The 17,631-nt window shown below is 38.2% G+C and overlaps 1 protein-coding gene across 2 annotated transcripts in view; it reads right to left on the bottom strand.

Annotated features, from left to right (window-relative positions):
- The window catches only part of PRKG1 (protein kinase cGMP-dependent 1), a 1,231,781-nt gene that overhangs the window by 517,081 nt on the left and 697,069 nt on the right, over positions 1-17,631 (bottom strand). The gene's annotated exons all lie outside the window — the stretch shown is intronic.

Here is a 17,631-nt window from a genome sequence, read left to right as displayed (position 1 = left end):
CTACATTGGCCTTTGCTTGAACTCTCCACATTGTTTCCTTTCCTACCTTGTGACTTTAAACTAATTGGTCTCTGCCAGGAATACTGTTATCTCTGATCTTTGCATTCAGGTCTCAGCTTAAAACCCACCTTTTCAGAGCAGCCTCTCCTAATTACCTGCTCCAAAATAACGAATCAGTTACACTCACTCATACTCTTTTGATAGCATTCATTATAATTGGAAATTATTATCATCACTCTAAGGTATCAGTTTGCTGTTTGTTCCCTCCTTTCCCTCCCACCAGAACGTAAACTGGGTGAGAAAAGGAGCTTCATTTCAGCACTCAGAATATCTAGGGCATAAGAGATGATAAACGTTTGATGAAAATATACATAAACAAATGAAGGAAGGGTAGGACTAAGAGATCTGAGACAGGAAGAGGGATTAGAAAAACACAATAATAATCAAGGCAGGAGACAAGGAAGACTTACATGTCTAAGGCTTATAATTTGCTGTCCATGCTGTTGATCATAGGCTCATTATTCTTTCATTTCTAAAGATGCTTCCCTTCTTCCTTGACGATCATAAATCTCATACTCTGATTTAGGGACTTGCCAACAAATCTACATTTATATTATATCAGCACAGTGACGAGTTTTCAAAGATGATTAGCTGTCCTCTAGGCTCTGAATCCCCTCCCTAGCTTGACAATCCCGTCCCTTGGCCTCCCCAAACTTCAGCCACTGCTGACAAACTACTGCCTAAGCTTATTCAGAGTTCATCTATTCACAGGAACAGAAGCAGACACAAAGAGTTGGGGGAGGGAGGCGGAAAGGCGAGGGAATGCCTGTTTTTTGCCTTCCATCTGCTTTCCTGGTCATTTTAGGCCTGAATCTGCTCTATTTTCAGACCAAGGCACATTGCCCTGAGGGTGCTTTCATGGGAAGAACCATTTGGAACCCTACTGCCCATCAGCGTGTTCACATTGCCTGCCAAGCCCTCCTCTCTGCATACTTTAGAGAAAGCAATGTTATTAACGAAAACTGTCCTACCTTTACTTCAGGGGAAGTCAACAGAGAAAGGAAACCAGAAATTAGGTACTAAAGCACTACTTTTAATTCCATCTTAAACCCATGTGATTTGTGAACACAAATTTAATACTGATTTTCCTAAGGGATGTAATAGCAGTAGAAAGATGCTTAGCAATAGCGCTGGATGAAGACCTGGCATTTCCCAGCTGTTAACACAGTAGTGCAGTGGGTTATTAACAGACTCGCCCGTCACTGTCAGAATATTATCTGGGAGGTGCCCTTGGCTGCTTGCAATGCCCCGTTTGTATCTGACTCTGGGCTCTGCACCTTTCTTTCCCTCTGCCTGTAATACTCTTGACCTCATCTTTAACTAGTTAGCTCCTATCCATACTTTGGGTCTCAGCATCGTGTTGTGTGGAAAGTTGTTTTTTATTTATTTATTTTTTTTGTGTGTGTGACACTCTTAAGAACTAATAATAATAGCACCCTGAACTTCTCATGTTCTGGCAGTCATCACCCTTTGTGAATAGTGCTTGTTTATTTTCTAGCTTTCCTGCTAGACTCATAGTTCCTTGAAGGTGGGGAATGGGTTGATCTATTTATTCCCAGCTCTAGGATGGAAGTATCAGCTCAGAATATGGTATGAGTCAGGACTCATTAAATCCTGGAGTATTTAATCAAAAGATAATTAGAAAATATTCTTACATTTTTACTTCCAAACAGCAAGCTCCTCAAAGGAAGGCACTCAGTCACAGGACGAATGTTTCAATGTGCTGTTCACAGTTAATATCCAAGTATTTGCTGTTATTATGTCCCAAGTACAAAAACTTAAAATTCACATTAAAATTCACAGGATGCTTTCAGTCTGCGTTGTGTCAAGGTTTCCAAATGAACAATTGCTATAAACTGAATGGCTGTTATTGATTTGTTTGGTTTTTGAAAATAATTTTACTTTTAATTTTCTCCCAGTTTTATTAAGATATAGTTGGCATATAACATTGTATTAGGTTAAGGTGTACAACATTATGATTTGATATATGTATAAATATTGCAAAATGATTGCCACAATAGGCTATTGTTTGGTATTTGATCATGTCCTCTCCTTTCAACTTACTTTCAGCCTATCCATTCCTAATGAAACATGTGTAGAAACAGGATCTGAGCAACCACACAGAACTCTGAACTTTTCTACTTTAGAATATTTAAAAGAAAAAAAAAATGCATACACAGAAACTTGATCAATCAGCTTTCTTTGCAAGGGCTGCTTTTTCCTTCTTTGAACCCTTAACCTATTGGAGAAAATAAGAAAAACAACCTGAGAAATCCTGCATTTCCATGTTGCTATTTACCTAATATTAATACTCCTATAAAAATATAAATTTACCTTTTCCACAGGTTATTTTTAAGCTTGCTGCATTATTACCTGTAAATGATATTTTATGAGAAACAACAAAAATCGCAAAATAATAATTCCATTTTTATAATGGATGTCAATAGGAAAACAGAATTCAGTATACAGGCAGCTTTTCTGGAGCAAATCCATTCTGTTTACTGGGGACTATCTTATTAAATATGCTTCCCACGAAACTGGAAGAGCATCACTTGTCCTTTTAAAGAAGAAAAGCTACATAACTAGGTAAGCAAAGAAAACAGCTTGCTGAATAATGCATAGTTCTTAGTGTTAACAACTCAGCAGCTATATCCATACTGATTCTAACAGTTCACATAGTGCTTGTTACCTAGGCAACCCAATGAATGATAGCAATTACATGGAAACACATGTTGCACTTGTTACAATACATCCTATTATAGTACAGTCGGGAAACCAGAGAAGCTCATCAATAGGCTCGGTCTGGGGAGGCTGGCTTATCACAGTAAGTGACCTGGAAACCTGTTTCCAAGAGACATCCCGGGCAAAATGTTTAAAAAGATTTGGGGCAGATGGTTAGGTCCTAGAAGACCAAAGACATCACAGAAGTCTTGGGGTACATGAATGTCCAGATACCCGGTCTTAGTTTTGAAAAAATGTGTTTGAGAACGGCAGGGAACGCTATGTTTGACTAGAAGATGGACCCTCTCAAATATCCTCCAGGACAATTACCAGAAACCAAGGATAAAGGTTTGTAAACTAGAAGAGCTAGGGTTCTGACTGATAATGTAACAAAATGTTTAATTACTTGTGGGAGGCAAATCCTCTCCTGCTCTCCCGTGGCAGTGGGAGATAGAAACTGACAAGAAGCAAGCAGTGGTAGCAGCAGGTGGTAGAAGAAAAGAAAACAGTGAAGTGTCTCATTTCACCAGGAGAAATGGTGATCAGGGTTCATCAGGCAGGCTGCAAACCAAAGAATATAGGACAGTCACTTTGAGACATGCTTGACATTCACAAGGCAAAGCCTCAGCCTTCATGGAAAGTGAGGTTTGGGAAGAGGAGATGGAATGGTTGGGCATCCTAATAATTCCAGTAGATGTGAGCTTCCAAGACTCAAATTGTCTAATGACAAGTTTGCAAAAGGCCTGGGAAAGGAAAGTTCACACAAGCATGTATAAGAACATCTGTATTTTCAGTGATTATCATTAAAGGTAATATGCATATTAGCAGGTTTTCTAAGAAAAGTTTCAAACATTTTCTCATTCTGATTGTCCATATCAGGGCTCTTTACATCATTCCCTCAGAGGCAAAGCAAGGTGTATCCAGGTGAGATGATAAACACAAGGGTGATATCTCCCCTCCCTCTAGATGAAAGGAAATCAATAGGATAGAAGTTCTAAAAATAGTAACAATAATGATAATGATAATTACTATTTTTAACATGCTTTTTCTAATGTGGTCATTGTAAATTTACATCTCTCTAGGCTATTGAAACACTCACTGTGGAGCAATTACATTTAGTACACGTAAATGTCCTCCACATGAGTACATGCCTTCCACGAACTCAAATCGAATGTGTCTCAAAGTGAAGCCTATCACAGACATAGAAAACAAACCTACGGTTACCAAAGGAGAAAGGTGTGGGGAGGGATAAATTAGGAATTTGGGAATAAAAGATACATACTACTACATATAAAATAGATAACCAACAAGGACCTACTATATAATCAATATTTTGTAATAACCTATATGTGAAAAGAATCTGAAAAATAATTTATATATGTATAACTGAATCGCTTTGCTGTACACCTGAAACTAACACAACATTGTAAATCAACTATACTTCAATAAAAAATAAATAATTTTTTTTTTTTTTTACAGGTGAAGTCTATAGACCCCCCACCACCACCGAGGGCTTGATTCCAGATGTTCACTCCAAATGCAGATTCCAGAGCTCTGTGTCCAGAGTTTTTGATTTAACCCTCCTGGAGGGGACCCAGGTAATCTATACTGTAGCAAGTTCCTACAGGATTGCTGATGCATGATAATTTGATTGAGAATCTTTTTAAGTTTGTCAATTTATCTATGAAGCTTGACAAACAGTAGAAAACTGGACACTAAGCTGTACCTAATGGAGTGCTTTTCAGGGGAGAGGATGAAGAGCACAGGGTAGATGAAGTTCAACAGTTAAAAAAAAAAAAAAAAAAAAAGACATACCTTGAAAAAAGAAACCTGTTTTATCCTATTCTCTAGGCTTCTTACTCATAGAAAACTGAAATTATTTGTTTATTAGATATCCTTTGAGAAATGCCTTATAACATATCAGTATAATATCTCATATATGTATACACAGCCCATTGCAGGGGGAGAGGGGTAAAAAAGAATGGGGACATACAATAGCATTGGCCTGTCACTTGCTCTTTTTCACTAAAACATATCTATAGTTGATTATTCCATAAGTACACATACAGATGTCCTCATTTTTAAAACAGTTGCATGTAGTTCTATAAGACATTATACTTTTATATGATATATAGCTATAATAAATGTAATTCATCTAATTCATTGCTGAAATATATGTTGTTTCTAGCATTTGTGATTACAATGAACGATGCCTCCCAACATTTCAGAACTACTGCGCCAAGTAATAAGGGTAAGGATGGTTCAGTCTTTCTCTGACTACAGGAAGGTGTCATGATCATTATCAGTGTTATGTGCCATTCTCTGAAATGGGCGGTACATACTGCAGCACACAAAAATTTTGCTCTTAGCACCTAGCACATCCTTCTGTCTACTTTTCTATGTGATTTCTTTGCCTTCTAAGAAATTTTTTTCTGTCTTTCAAGAGATAAGAGAGAGACCCTTTTCTCTTCTAAAACCCTACTCCTTTCTACTGCCCTCTTTTTTCATCCTCCTCTCTTTGCGCTGAATGTGCTTTAGTCTTCTACACGATTGAGGGTCACTGCAGGAGGATAACTGATGCTCTCCCATGCTGTATACATGGGGTTTCTGGCCACTCTTTCTCTGTGTGAAGAAATCCAAACATCCAATATGATAAAGCACTATATAAGTGGAAGAAATAAAAATAACAGAGTACAAGGATCTATTAGATTTAAGTGGCTGTCTTTCAGGTGCTAAATAAAATTTGGCATTCTAAATAATGTTTGGATGCCTTTTTCTGAAGAGACACTGGAAGCTATATAATAATATTGCTGCACTGCACAAATACTAGTTTGACCCAATACTAACACACCAAACATAATCACTTGCATTACATAAATCTATATGCGCCTGAGGTATGCATAATGTTTGTTTGTTTTTTTTAAATTTATTTATTTATTTTTGGCTGCGTTGGGTCTTCGTTGCTGCGCGTGGGCTTTCTCTAGTTGTGGCGAGTGGGGGCTACTCTTCGTTGCGGTGTGCGGGCTTCTCATAGCGGTGGCTTGCCTTGGTTGTGGAGCACAGACTTTAGGCACGCGGGCTTCAGTAGTTGTGGTGCACGGGCTTCAGGAGTTGTGGCTCGCGGGCTCTAGAGCACAGGCTTAGGAGTTGTGGCGCGTGGGCTTAGTTGCTCCGCGGCATGTGGGATCTTCCCGGACCAGGGCTCGAACCCGTGTCCCCTGCATTGGCAGGCGGATTCTTAACCACTGTGCCACTAGGGAAGTCCCTGCATAATGTTTTAGAGTCTGCAAAACTCTTTTACATTCATCATCCTACTTTTAAAGCTAGAAAATATTCAATCCATTTTAATACCCTATTGATAAACAATGCCTTTTGAACTTCCAAACATGAAATGGACCACTTTAAGTGTTTCCATTTAGCAAAGACTCATGTATACCTTACTCCATATATATTTCTTCAGAGTGATAGTTGCAATGAGAAACAGCTTAAATTAATAGCCATCTCTGTTTTACTTTTCTCCTCTGTGAGATAATTTAGTTTCTAGGCACACTTTTCTATAAGTAAGCAGCCACAAAAGATTAGAAAAGAATTCAGCACAGTGAATTTTCTTGGCAAAATAACATTAGCTAAATGGTGTCTATTAAATCACCTGTGCCACTGGCAGCTGGTTTTAGTGCTATCCAATAAATGACAAAATAAGCTTTTGCGAGGATTTTTCAATATTCTGTCATGTGGTTATAGATTTCAGAGCTTCTTCCTGTCAGTTTTATGCTGCATTTCTTTACAAAACTGACAGGTAGCTGACAGGGCAAGAAAAGTTAGAAATATTTGGCTGGTGGTGAAATTAACAGAATTTTTCCTTTGGGGGAGTAAAACATGTATTCTAAGTGCAGAAAATAAGTTACAGCTTTCAGGAATACTCTATTTCTCTTAGTCAGACTGCCTGAAATCATATCTGTCTCTTACTTGCCGTAAAACCCTGGGCACCTGATCTAGCCTATCTAGAAAACTGTCTAGGTAACTAACGGTGCCTCAGTTTCCTCATCTATCAAAAAACCCTCAGAAGGTTATTACGGGGGTTGAACGAGCAGTTCTGTATAAACCATTTAGTACCGTGCGGGGCATTGTAATTGTAACAATAATAGCTTGGATTCACATGGCTCTCTTTTAGGTCGTAGGGATGCATATTAAATAATCTTTTAGAGCCACATTTACAAAAATACACCTGGGGTTGTATAATGATATTCTATTATATATTTTATATATATATATATATATATATATATAATATATATATATATTATATATAAAACTAAGGGCTGTATATTAAGCCCTTAGTTTTCCAAATAATATTGTAAGCATTAACAGTGGACAATAATTTTAATCCATAGCTGGAAATGGAAAGACTACTGAGAGAGGAAAGAAGAAAAGAATATAAACCTATTGCCACTGTGGTTTATCGTGATCTTTGCCATTCTGGATCTATCTACTAAAGTATTTACTTCTATCTTCACTCACAACTCACTCTTCTCCTAATTTAACTTTTACAGCAACGCATCTCATCTGCTTTCTCACTCAGCCACCCACAGTTACTGACAGCCGCCTCCCTCATGCAGGAAAATTGCTGATGTCTTCTCAGGGAAGAAGGCAAAAAATGCTACACTTTGAGCTAAGCAATCAGAACTTGGAGCCACCATGAGGGAAACCAAAGGGAAGGGGATTTCATTTTGCTTCCTATGGTGCTGTTCTTTCTAGGAGCTTAGGACTCTTTTCTACCTAAACAATAGGAAACATACGTGCTTATACTCTGAGTGAAAGAAGGAGGTTGGAAAGCAGCTACAGAAACAGGAGAGAGAAAAAAAATTTTTTTTTTAATCCAGGAGGAAGTATGTGAATAAGGAAGGTCATCTTAGGAAGAAGCAAAGTCCTCAAATGACATAACCAATTACTGAGCCCCACAAAAACAGGACGATGTATCAAGGCATTAACAGAGGCTTGATGCTACTGTCCCTGGTGAGTAAGTTATTATGATGCTTCACTTGTGAGCACAGACTCATGGTCAAAGATAAACTCATGTTTGTACCATTTCCTCGAAGTACAATTAACATTTGAATTTAGTTGCAATACTTAATTTAACTAAGAAATAAGTTTGGTTATATTTTATCCATGCTGTACTTAAATACTGTTCTCAAGAAATCATGCTTTGTTTTAAGGTTAGAGTTTAAGGACTAATCAGAAAATAATAAGATGCTCATTGAATAAATGGCCTGGCAATGATGTACTATCCACCAAGAAAGAGCCTTGCCCACATCCTCAGGGTCTAGGCAGAGAGGAACATGAAGGGCTGTCCATTATACTGACTTCAAGTCAAATGCAATCAGTGTTAAGTAATAACATATATATACACATAGATACATATATGCATATGCATATGTATATGTGTGTATATACATATACATACACATATACGTATATATGTGTATATATACATATACGCACATATATAAAATATATATGGAGAGAGAGAGAGAGAGAGGACCTAGCATGGTAAAGAGAAATAACAGTCCCTTTTCTTAGTAATAAGGAAAAAAATTTCATCTTCTACCTCAGCAAGAGGGTCAATGGGTAAACAGTAGTTATATTTTCATTTTCTATATACCTCTCAGGAAATCAAACTAATCAAAAATGCATCTGGAAACTGTCTGCTCGAATCCTGTATTCTCTATCTTGTCTGACAGAACGGAAACTCCTTGCAGGCACAGCTGTTCTTTTGCCACAAATTTGAATCTGAACACCATAAATCCTCAGGAAAAGTTCCAGAGAAAAGCTAATAAAACTTTCTAGTGAAAAGTTCTACTAAAGCAGGGGTCACATTTCAGTTCACATTTAAACCCCACAGTGGCAAATGCAGTGCCTACCTTCCCCAGAGCACATGCTCCATAAATATTTACGGAATAGGTGCTGAATCAATTTTAGCTGAATAATGAATAACAGCATTCCTAAAGAGTTATTCAGGCCATTGCTGATCTGAAATGAGTGAGGTAAGTTTCCTTCCTGTCAGAGATGCATACATTTTCCTGCCCTCCTCCACCTCTTCCACCCCATCTGCAGACACCTGCTCTCAGGAGGATTTCTTGGAAACTGGCCTCCCTGTGGAAGTCCTGCAGGTGAGAATGAATGCCTGCAACAATTGCTCAATCCTGGGACCTTTGCAGCAGACCCCAGACCACTAAACTGGCAGAGAAACTGCTTCTTGATTCTCCCTGCAGGTATCAGCTTCTCTTTCCCGGACCCCTCACAGGCCATGGGCTAACACGCACGGTTCCATTTTCAGAGCTAACAAAAGACTGAGCTCCAAAGGAATCGGTCATTGGAACTTCCCTGTTTCCCTGCAGGCACTGGCTTTGTTCCCCAGAGCCAGGAGGGAATTGGCAAACACCTGCAGGTGAGTGAGAGGACATCGCTCACTGTACCGCTGTGCCAGAAAGTGTGTGCAGCTATTTCAAGGTGAATGTCAGATGGTAGTGAGGAAGATGATAAATGGAAGAATTGTTACTATTCATTACTGTACCATTAAACTGCCAGGAAGAGAATTAGCAATATTTTTATATGACAGATAGAAGAGTTAGATATTTTAAAATATACGCTCTATTCATCTTCAAGAAAATCATACATTATATATGCGTGAGCTTTCTGAAGATCGTGAATGAGTGGCCGAATATTTCTTTACTGTTTGATTCCAGACTCTTTTCCTATCTGTAAATCAATATTTAAAATTTCTATGAAAATTACCCATTTTTGGCATTAGCATTTTGTTTTTACAGAGACAGAGGGAGTGACCTAGAGAAATGTTGTAGGAAAACTCTCTCCAGTGGGAGGTGTGTTGTCAGGGACCTCTGCATGCCAGCAGGTAAAGGAGGTTAACTCCTGACACTGCAACAGTCTGTAGAGTCCCTCCCACTCCAGCTGATTGCTGGGCGCCCACATAGAGTTGTTAAAGAGTTTCACTATCACCCTGGATCCACTCCCTTTCCCGTACTGTATTGAATCATGGATGGACATCAGAAGAGAGCTACACCTCTCTCTCCCAGGAAGCTGGAATTGGTACCCAGAAAACAAATCATTCTCTCTGGGAAAATCTGTAGCAAGTAAATCAAAAGACTGTAGAAGAGCCCCTTAAATGGCAGTGGACTTGGGAGAGAAATCAGAGCAATCTGGTTCTCCAAGCAGAGTGGGAGTGGGGGGCGGGGGGGAGGAGGAAGAAAGATGGGAATAGAGCATCCTGAATGCATTACAATTGCCAATTCTTTGTTTTCCTGAAGATGACGGCATTACTGCATGTTATGGACTAAACTGTGTCCCGCCACCATCACCACCACATACACAAGTTCATATGTTGAATTTGCTGTTGAAGCCCTAACCTCCAAGGTGACCTCTTTATTACTTTAAAGAGGTAATTAAAGTTAAATGAAATATAAGGGTGGGGCCCTAATCCAATATGGCTGCTGTCTTTATAAGAAGTGGAAGAAAACACCAGGGATTTACACTCACAAAGGAAAGGCCATGTGAGGATACAGCTAGAAAGTGGCCATCTGCAAGTCAAGGAGAGAGGTCTTTGGAGAAAGCAAACATGCCAGTATCTTGATCTCAGACTTCTAGCCTCCAGAAATGTGAGAAAATAAAATCTGATTGTTGAAGCCACCCAATCTATGGTATTTTGTTATGGCAGCCCAAGCAGACAAATACATTGCTTGTGGGTTCTGAGAGATAACAGCGTAGCATTAAAATACCATCCCCTGTTTTTGCTTATCAAGGTTGGAGTTGGTTTCTGTACTTGTACCAAGAAGCACTAGTTACCACATTCTTATAAACATTGTATTTTACATGTTTATCTCATGTGTGACTCTGGGGGATCTAATTGTTTGATGGCAAATTTGAACTGACACTCCGAAGTAATGTTTTTCAAGGATCGTTCAAATTGATAAAAAATCCAAAATACATTCTGTCACGCTGGTTTTTGTTGTTGTCGCTTTTAACAATCTGAGCCCCCAATCAAATATTTCAGAAAGACCTCTTTCCTGTAACTTGGTATAAATATAGGCTCGTTCTACAGGCCCATCGAGCCTCAGAAGAGAGGTAGCAGCCTAAATTCTGAAGTGAATGGCAGTTCTGACATTTCTCTGAAGGTTGGGTATTGGATTGTTCTGGTTACAGAAAAAAAGATTCACAAGTTGTTAATCTTAAACAGTATGTCTTTTTCAGGGCTTGTAGGTTTCCACAGTTTATGAGGACACTTCCTTCCTCGGTGTTCTTTCCGGTGACAGCCTGAAGCAGGAATAGGGAGCTCTGCTTCGTGTCCAATTAGTTCTGCTTTTCCACGTTTGAATAAATGGCCTCTGTCTGCCAGTGAATGCTCGAAAGTAGTAGTCCTAATGACATGCTGGACACGACTGTAAGCTCAAATAGGTATCCCATGTGCCAGACCAACACGCTGTTGTCTAAGCCTGGATCCTCCACAGTCAAAGTTCAGGCAGGCCCTTTTAATAATAATGAATAAGTGGAATTCCAGCCAACTAAATATTTGAAGAGTGCATTTCCCGATTTAGTATAAGAACTCAGTGAGCACCAAAAAAGATCAGGAAAATTCTCATTGCACTGTCCTATGGAATTCAGCCTAAAAATTATCCATATTCAACTACAAATCTACCATAAATCAAAATGGCAATGTTATCCAAGGTTGTCTCTGTACAATTTTTAAAAAAATATCATCTGACAACAGACCATTAGTTCACCCAGTACAACCCCTTCAAAGATAAAAATGAAGATATAAATTTTACCTGGATAAAAAAATGAAGATATACATTTAAAAATAAATAGCATTAGACTAAAATTTGAGTCTCTTTCTACTTAAGATGCTGCTTCTACCACAACAATTAATTTTACACAACAAAGGTAGATTAACAATTACCATACAAAATAAATAATGATCAAAAACTAATACATAATTTATTCCATGCAAGAATACAATACAGGTGATGTTACTGCCATTTAAGTGATGCAGAAATGGAAGCACAGTGAGCTTATGTAATTTGTCCAAGGCTACACAGTGACTTGTTGAATTAGACAGCTGACTCAAAGCTCTGATTAAAGTACGCATTCTTAACCCCTTCACTCTACTGCCTCTCAGAAGTGCCGAGAACAGTTTGGAAGGGAAACTCTGAAGATCTAGGTCCCATTACAAGCTAGGCCAGTAACCAGGCATCTGACCCTGGTTGAGTCCCTTGTCTTCCCTGAGCTTTATTTTCTTCACCTATTAAAAAAAAAAAAAGAATGTGGTTGGACTACACAGGCCCACCCAGAGAGAATGTTTGGCTCTGTCCAGTAAAAGTGATTCATCTCACGTATAAGTAAATGAAATTTACTATTTGTTCATATTAAATACATTTTAAAATTTGGGGAAAATGTCATGGACCAATATTATTTTAGGTTTGAGAAATTTGGGCTCTTTCATTTTTATGGAAAATACATCATCACCTATCTAACTAGGTGTATTTTAAAATCCTTATGTGATGTTTAACTATAGCCATGCAAATTGAAAAAGGAAACATTTTCTCAATTGCTTCAGTTTTTATACCTTATAGTCCATCTGTTGCCACAGCACTGATTGTGATATCAAAATTGCAATTAGTTACACTCAGAGACAATCAGGAAAAAGGCCAAGGGAGACTGTGTCCAGGTCTCAATAACCTGTGATTACTGTGAAATGGGAAGTTTAAAATCAAGAGACCTGGTTTCAGGCTACAGCTTTGCCACTTATTAGCTATGTGTCCTTGGGAAACTTATTTAATGGAATAATAATTTAAGAGCTTGAGTCAAATGATGTGTGGTGAAATCCTGGCTCTGCCAGTTAACATGGGCACACAGGTTAACTTCTCTGTGCCTCTGTTTCTTTAGCTATAAATTCAGACATTATCACTGCCTAGTTCAGAGGGGTTGTTGGAAGGATTAAATAAAATGTTGTATTTTATAAAGCATTTATCAAAGGGTCTCCTTCCTATCAAGGGCTCAGAGTTAGGTATTATGACTAGTATCTGTATTTCGGGTGCGTCCATTGCTAGGTAAAGTTCTAAGTAACAGTTAAGTTTCTACATCTTTAAAATAAGGATGCAGTAGTATGTACCTCACATGACTGTTGTCAAGATCAGATGTGGGAACCCAAAGAAAATTATTTTGTAAACTGAAAGCATTAAATTACCATTTGGTCAACATAAGTAAATTGTTATTATAAGATGACCCTGTAATTATTTAAAAAATATTTACTGAGTGCTCAGAATATAAGACACTGGACTAAGCACTATGAAGAATATAAAACAGATGTGGGTTCTATGCTTAAGTGATAACACAAGAATATCAGTACCTCTAATGACAGAAGATAATGGGTGTCAAATCCATACTCCAGTCCAAGTATTAAAAAGGATAGTCCAAGTGCAAAAGATATCCTGGAGAAGGATTGGATAAGATTGGTAGTCTTAAATCTCTGCCATTATTATTCTATGTTCATATTTCAGAAAGATGAAAGAAAGTCTAGTGACTCTTAAGTCAAGTTTACATTTCTGAATCTGATCTTCAAAACCTTTTGTAATCTGATCCAAAAGACAATCTACTATCGCACTACTCACTAACTCTCTATTGGTTTCCTCTGAGGGCATCCAAAACACCAGGTTCCAATTTCATGTCTTGGCTATTCCGAGTTCCTGGCTTGTTCTCCGGATCTTCTGTTCATACATACTAGATTATAACCCATCCCTTAAATCCCAGCTCCATCAGGAAGTCTTCCCTGATGAGCTAGACCTTATCACTCTCTTCCATCTCTACACACATCAGTTCCTGATGCAGTAGGTTTGCAGTAGGGTCCCAAATTTTGCATTTCTAAGCTGATGCTCGTGCTACCGGCCCAGGGACCATACCTAGAGAGTCTATTCTAGTGGAATGTCTATCTTTTTTCACTGCTATATTGCCAGTACTTAGAATAAATATTTATGTAATAAAAGAATAAATATAAGACACTTTGTTAATTGACAAGGGGGAGTCGTACTCTTTCCTTTAAAGATGTTATAGAAGGAAAAGTACAATTCTACTAAAAGGTAGAAGGGTTTCTATCATCAGAAATGTTAAGATAAGGAATGGTTTACATCCAAAGGAAAATGAACTTACTTCCAACCTAGAGAAAGGAGGAGGAAGATTAGGGAGAACTTTGTGGAGTAGTATATTTGATCTATTCCTTGAAGGACCCACACATTTATTTTAAAAATGCCTATGATAGCTAAAAATATTTTTAGTAATTATCTTTGTAATTTGTCTAATTAATCTATGGTGAATCCTTTTTAAAGCCCTCAAAGTCAACAGAATCTTTATATTCTGATGTAAGATTCGATACTTGGAAAAAGCTAAACATCATATTTTTTGCCAACTCTTATCAGAAAGTCAGGCGATTTAGCTGCATAACTCTGTTCTTGGTTGAAAACAAGGTATACATTTGAGTTAAGTCACCAATTTTCTAGTATGACTTACAAATGGAGCCATGAAACAATTTCAGGGCAGTAGTTTAAAAATCATTTTGAACACTGGAAGCCTCGATGGATTAAGTTTATAGTTTCTGAAGGTGATTAGTTTGAAGAATGGCCCCCATTTGGCCGTATGCCCTGATATGTTTGTTTAAAAATCACTCTTAGTATAGTTGGTATTTTGATGTAGTGAAAGAATTGATGTCTGAACATGAAAGATGCCATGTACATTTTTCTTCAGATTGCATACCATGCTATAAATTAGATATCTAAAGTTTAAACATTATGGAAACAAAGAAAGCAATGTAAAATGGAAGTTCTTCCAAGGCAGATCTATGAAAAAAAGTATGTGTTGGTACCAGGAGATACACAGTTTCCTAAGAACTCTTGGTAATGCTGGGCCACCCAGTTTAATAATAAATATTAGTTTATGTGTCCTGCGGATTGAGCTATGTGCTGGGTCACACTGGACCTCTATGAAGGGGGGCTATATCAAAACATTCTTCTAGTTTGGAATACGGGAACTAAAGAGAACATACAAGGCCTCTGACAAAAAGCACACTCTTAGAGTCATGGCTTTTCCCTTCTTGTTTGTCCCCAGAGCTCCTCAGCTACTCTGTTCACCCATCCTTTGAGCCCAGGGTTTCTTCAGGGTAGGGTCAGCATGTCCTAGCTCTACTAGGTCAGCATTAAAAGAGTAATAGATTTTTTTAAGACCACCCATATCTTATACCTTTTAACAGAGTGTACTAAGCTTAGTTTGGCCTGATGCAAATGAAGAAAACCCAACACTTCAAGTCCCTTTGTTTAGACCAGTGATTCTTAAAGTGGGGTCCCCAGGGCAGCAGCAGCATCATCACCTGAGAATTTGTTAGAAATGCCAATTCTCCAGTCCCACCCCAGAAATACTGAATCAGAACTGGGGAGGGGAGGTGGTGAAGCCCAGCTACCTGACTTCACTAGCCATGGGTCTAGGTGGTCCTGACATATGCCAAAGTGTGAAGACCACTGGTTTAGATTTTATCAGCAGCAGCAGTAAAGAAACTCTCCCTATCAGATAAGCTGCACGGACTTTTATGAACTTTACAACTTATTCTAATAGCCTATTATCATCCGCTTGATAACTACATTTAACATACACACAATTACACATGTAATCGACATCTAAGTTGTCCTCGACAGAATGCATGTTAAAAAGTCATGGCTTGGGGCTTTCCTGGTGGCGCAGTGGTTAAGAATCCACCTGCTAATGCAGGGGACATGGGTTTGAGCCCTGGTCAGGGAAGATCCCACATGCCGCGGAGCAACTAAGCCCCTGCGCCACAACTACTGAGCCTGCGCTCTAGAGCCCGTGAGCCACAACTACTGAGCCTGTGTGCCACAACTACTGAAGCCCACGTGCCTAGAGCCCGTGCTCCACAACAAGAGAAGCCACCGCAATGAGAAGCCTGCGTACCACAACAAAGAGTAGCCCCTGCTCGCCACAACTAGAGAAAACCCACGGGCAGCAATGAAGACCCAATGCAGCCAAAAAAAAAAAAAAAAAAAAAAAAAAAGTCATGGCTTTCTTAGTAAAGAGATGGTATGAAAAGGAGACAAATGAACCTAAAGAACTTGTTTTTAGTTTTCTGAAATGATACCATCCTCAACTCCCCTCCACCCCTGCCCCACCTCAAATAAAAGAACCAGGGGGGAAAAAATTACTATCAAGTAATACACTTTATCATTTGCAGATATAGGTTATCATACATCTTGAATGAATAGCTATGTCCAAGCCTGTTTTAAAGAACTATTAAAACACTTGAAGGTAAATGGATGCTTTGTCTGATTTGTAGCTAAACCCTCACACTCATTTCAGATCTATTCATTGAACTATGATACCCAAGATTCATAACACAATTTTTTGATGAAACGTAAAGTTTCATAATCTCCTCAAAAGGCATACGTAGAATAAAATGGTTCTCTGCTTAAGAGTTAAGACTTAGGCTCTGCAGCAGTACAGTTCATAGATATGTGATGCAATCTATATATGTAATTTTAATTTTTCTAAGTAACCACATAAAAAAGTAAAATAAAATGAGTGATATTAATGTTAAATATATATTTTGTTTAATCCAATGTACTAAACATATCACTTCAACATGAAAAAATAAAAAATTAATGAGATTTTTACCTTTTTATACTTAGTCTTCAAAATCTTGCATGTATTTTACAAGTATAGTACATCTCAAGTAGAATGCTAAATTTTAACTGAAAATACTTTTTATTTAGATTTAATAAATTTTATCATTGCAAAAGTAGGTTCCATACTCATTGTTCCAAACATATTAAAAAGTTTTCCAAAAGCCTAAGTGAATACGTTTTTATATTAAAATTAATAAAAGTAATGAAATTAAAAGTTCAATTTCTCAATCACACTAGCCACCTTTCAAGTACTCGACAGGCAACAAGTTGCTAGTAGCTACAATATGGGGCAGAGGCGCTCTGGAGCTGTGAGGGACCAACCTGGGTAAGAATTCAGGCTTTGCCGGTTACCGGCTGCTTAGCAAATTACCTAGCCCTCTCCAAGCTTCAATTCTATCCCCTGTTAAATAGGGGAAAGACCCACATTCCACATGTTTCAACTTCTGCCATTAAAAAATAGCAGCAGAATAGAAACTACAGTTTGTTTTCTCCTTCATAATAGAGGTAGTGAAATCATTTCATCAATTTATAATAATCAGAACCAATCTAAATGCCTACAGTATAAGAATGGTTAAATACTTTTAACTCATCCGCTGTAGCCCTAAAATTCAATTAATTATTATTATTAATATCGATTAATATAATTAAGAAAAAATATCATTATGAATAGCTCGACTGCTGAGTGCGTGCACAAAGATAAACTTATAGCGACCAGATACCTATCGACAGCGGCTGCCTGAAGCAACAGGATGGGGGCGGGGATGGAGCTAGCACACGCCTTCAGCTTGTATTTCTGGGCAGTTATTGTCCAAAAATGCTTTTCTAAAAAGGAGCTATTACTTTTGTATTTTAATGAGAAAATTCCAAATCTGCTTTGAAACGACTACACTTTTCCCTCACTGTCTGCACTGTGATTTTAAATATAGCGTAAATGTACTCTAATAAGGAGAAACTGCTATACGGAAATACTTGTATCAGAACGCAGAACACGCCCCTTTTATCTCTTTCAGTTAGCGGTTTCCCGCCAGGCAAACGGAAGCAAAACCGCCCTTGACGTCATGGGAGGTGGCCTCTCCTAGTTACCATGGTGAAGTCTACGCGG

Source organism: Balaenoptera ricei, chromosome 16 (assembly GCF_028023285.1).
Source record: "Balaenoptera ricei isolate mBalRic1 chromosome 16, mBalRic1.hap2, whole genome shotgun sequence".
NCBI lineage: Eukaryota > Metazoa > Chordata > Mammalia > Artiodactyla > Balaenopteridae > Balaenoptera > Balaenoptera ricei.
Note: the sequence above shows the minus strand (reverse complement) of the source record. Positions and strands in the feature narration are given on the sequence as shown.